Genomic DNA, 3,959 nt, shown 5'->3' with positions numbered 1-3,959 from the left:
TATATATATAATATTTATAAGTTTAGAGCTTATAAGTGATCACTGTGTATTGACTAAAGAAAATAGTCTAATATTGGGATGTATAAACCCTCAATGGAAACTATCTTTAGTTTATAAATGATCATTTATAAGCTTTAAGCTTATAAATATTATTATTGTTTATAGAATTGTAAAAATCAGCACTACTTATCAAATCATCACACACACACACACACACACACACACACATGTATGCATATGTATATGTGTTTGTGTGTCCTTGTCTTGACATTGTGTGATAGTTGTAAATGAGTATCACTGTCATATAAGCAGTGTCATTCATTTCCAATATTCTGCAAGACCATGTTTGGCTATGGGAAAATGTCACCTTGCTTGGAAACAGCTGGGGGTTAGCAACAGGAAGGGCATCCAGCTATAGATAATTTGTCTCAAACTCACTGAACCCATTGCAAGCATAGAAAAGTGGACATTAAATAATGATGTCACCATTGATAACGATCTAATAAGAATATCAAGCTAAAACTTATATAATGGAGTGTCGGTGTGTTGTCTCAAAGTGTGATGTGAGAGAGTGTGGTGTGGAACAGTGTTATTGTGTTGTATGACAGTGTGGTGTGAGGGAATGTTGTGTTGTATGGCAGTATATTGTGGGAGCATGTTGATGTGTTGTATGCTCCTGTATATTAGCATTGGGATGTTTTGAAACTGTGTGAAGTAAGGTTGTGATGTTGGCATGATGTGTGGTAGTGTTGTTGCAGTCAGAGAAGTACTGATCAGGCAAACCTGTGATGAAAGCCATTCCAACTATGACCATCTTGCTTTTTTTTTCCCCATCCACAATGCATGCCTGATAACATTATCCAGTGTGTTCTTTTCTAAGGCAGTTGCTGTTTTTCTTAGTAGTTTGAGAGTCCATGTGGAGGCAGTTTTTTTTATGTGTTGGTATGGTATAGGGCAGGGGTTTTCAAACTTTTTGACTTGCGGACCCCTTTATATTTCAGGCTTTACCTTAGGGACCCGCTTATAAACGCTTATGAAATTTATACATAAATATTTGCTTAAAATAACATATATTTTTACATTTATTTATTTAACAGTATTTAAGAAATAGGTTTATTGTCAATTAAAAGATTTCGATTAAAAAACATAAAAAATCAAATTGCCCATAAAAAGTATTTGCTGTCCACGGACCCCCTGTCTTGTCCTTCCGGACCCCCTGTGGTCCGGGGACCACAGTTTGAAAACCCCTGGTATAGGGTACGGCACCTGACTTGTATGGTACAATGTTGTAATGCTAGTGTATTGTGTAGTAGTATGAGATTTTGTTGATGTGAGTGTAATATAGGAGATAGATTAGTGTATGATAGTAAAATGTGAGGTTAAGTTAGTAAAGCAATAAAACTCATGGGTTTGTTATAGTGTGGTAATTTTATGTGGCAAGAATCACTGGTTTCATTTTCCTTATGAGTTTATGCAATTCTGAAGTAGGTAAAAAGGGGTAAAGACCCCCTTTGGTCATAGATGACCATGGGATTGCACCTAGAAAGTTCCCTGCCAAGGCACATGTCTGGGCAAGGTTGTCAATGGAAGACCAGCAATCACCCATGCATACCAGCCTCCCCTCTCCACACCACTGATCTTATCTAAGGGAAAAGCAAAGGTCGGTATTGCTTGGCACCAGTGACATCACAACTCATTTCTACAACTGAATGAACTGGAGTAACATGAAATAAAGTGTTTTGATCAAGAACACAACACGGAACCAGGTCCAGGAATCGAACTCACTACCTCATGATTGTGATCTCAACATTCTAACACCTGAGCCAGCAATAGATATTGTTTGGGCAGATGGTCAGCTCTAAAAACATCTTGTTGCTTGTTACTGTGCAAATTTGTATACTTATCCAGTTCTAATTTGAAACATACAAAATTAGAAATGAGCAAAAGTGGGCACATGAAGATTTTTTTTAAAACAAAATTAATTATAAGAAAGAGTTACACTTATTAGAAATTTATTTTGTGCAATATTATTTCATTTCTTTTGTGGGTGCTGGTGCCACATAAGAAGCATTGTTGATGATACCGTGTATAAAGCACCCAGTACACTCTGTGTAGTGGCTGGTATTAAGAAGAACATCCAGCCGTAGAAACCAAGACAAAACAGACTGTGGAATCTGGTGCAGACCCCGGCCTTGCCAGTTCCTGTCAGCATGGAAGTTGGATGTTAAATGATGATGATGCAAAAAAAAAAACATGAAATGTATTCCAGAAGTTTTGAGATTTTCTTATAGGAGAGGCAGTTATAACTATTTTAGATTATTGTAATTTTAGTATAATAACCTAAGACAGCTATAACTGCCTCTCCTAAAAATGCCTTAAAACTTCTGGAATGCATCTCATATTTAAATTCAAAATAAGAGTTGATTATATATTTTCATATATGTGACTTTGTACATAAATCCCACTGAAAGCATAGAATAACTAGCATAAAACTCTTATAATTCTTTATACTGTTGGTGATGAAGGTGATAATATTGATTAAATGATTGATATTTTCAAAATCTTATTTTCAGTTGACAGTACTTTTAATTAATATAAATAAAGAGTAGTTAAAGAAAGAAAGGCTGTTATACCCTCATCTTTTCAAAATGTTCTTTCATTTCCTTTGATATTATCGTCGTGTTTTAAATAATATAGTTTTGATGAAGAATGAATTTATTCCTACAAAAATAAAGAAACTAGACTCAGGTAGTTCTTAGTTGTTATTTAGAGTTTATTTTATTTCATTCCTGTAAATTTGATACAGACATCAAATGACATACTATAAGGCTCCCCACAAAAATACTCTAAGTCATATAACTCATTCTATCTTTATTTAATATATCTCAAGCAAGTCAGCTAGCCAACTAACAGAGCCCTTTGCTTTCCAAGTTAATTAAACTTATAATAGGATTTGAAATCAGTGCTGCAAGCTGACAAAACCCACTTGTCAATGCTACATTTGGTCCAACATCGATGGAAAGAAAATGTACCAATCCTTGGTACTTGTCTATAGCTAGTTAAACTGGGGCATTTGAGAATTGTTTTCGTGCAGGTGGACACTTCAGCTGCCTAAGCTGACAGTTTATTGACATAGCCATCAGTGGCATTCTTGAGTTCTTATAAAATATCTTCAGCTTTACTATGGTATTCATTCTATGAAGCTACATTTTGTCGCTCCGGGAAGGAAAAAGCGACTGGTAAGAAGATTGTGTGTGTGTGCGTGCGTGCATGCACGTGTGTATGTGATGAGTGGTGGGTATAAATTCAAACTTTAAACTTAAAATGCTTTATAGGTGATTCTCACAGACTTTTAGAATCATTTACAAGCACCGCCACCACCACCATCACCATCATCATCCACATCATCATTGACAATCTAAAGAGAGGGATTTTAGGTTGTTGTTTGACCTGCTAGAAATAGTAGCAAAATCTTCCTTGAATTGTAACTCTGCCATCTTAAAATGAAAGGAGATGGTGTATCCAAGGTAATATTGTTTATCATACCTTAAACAGAAGCAGCATGGTCGTGGCTTGGACGTATTTGAACTTAGGTCTGCTCAATCAAATCCGATATGAGAGCTAAACAACAACAACAACAGCAACAGTAACAACAACATCATCCCTGTCACATCATGCTCACTATAATCTCATCATCATCTTGATCTTCCTCATCATGCTACCCCATCATACCAAATCACTATCCAAACTGCTTTTTGTTATTTACTAACGATTTATTTTTTATTGTTATTGTAAACAACCAAAGCATACTAGACTAAGTATTTATAATTCCAGAGAAATTTTTTTCAACCCTTATTATTATTATAATTATTATTATTATCATCATAATCATCATCATCATCATCATCGTCATCATCATCATCATCATTATTATTATTATAAAATTCTTGAAAATCAAA

The 3,959-nt window shown here is 35.0% G+C and overlaps 2 protein-coding genes across 2 annotated transcripts in view; one reads left to right on the top strand and one right to left on the bottom strand.

The window, feature by feature from the left end:
• Positions 1-3,959, top strand: part of LOC106878905 (centrosomal protein of 78 kDa) — a 233,610-nt gene that overhangs the window by 119,756 nt on the left and 109,895 nt on the right. The gene's annotated exons all lie outside the window — the stretch shown is intronic.
• Positions 1-3,959, bottom strand: part of LOC128249906 (uncharacterized) — a 76,259-nt gene that overhangs the window by 71,203 nt on the left and 1,097 nt on the right. The window lies entirely within an intron of this gene.

Source organism: Octopus bimaculoides, chromosome 18 (assembly GCF_001194135.2).
Source record: "Octopus bimaculoides isolate UCB-OBI-ISO-001 chromosome 18, ASM119413v2, whole genome shotgun sequence".
Taxonomy (NCBI): Eukaryota; Metazoa; Mollusca; class Cephalopoda; order Octopoda; family Octopodidae; genus Octopus; species Octopus bimaculoides.
Note: the sequence above shows the minus strand (reverse complement) of the source record. Positions and strands in the feature narration are given on the sequence as shown.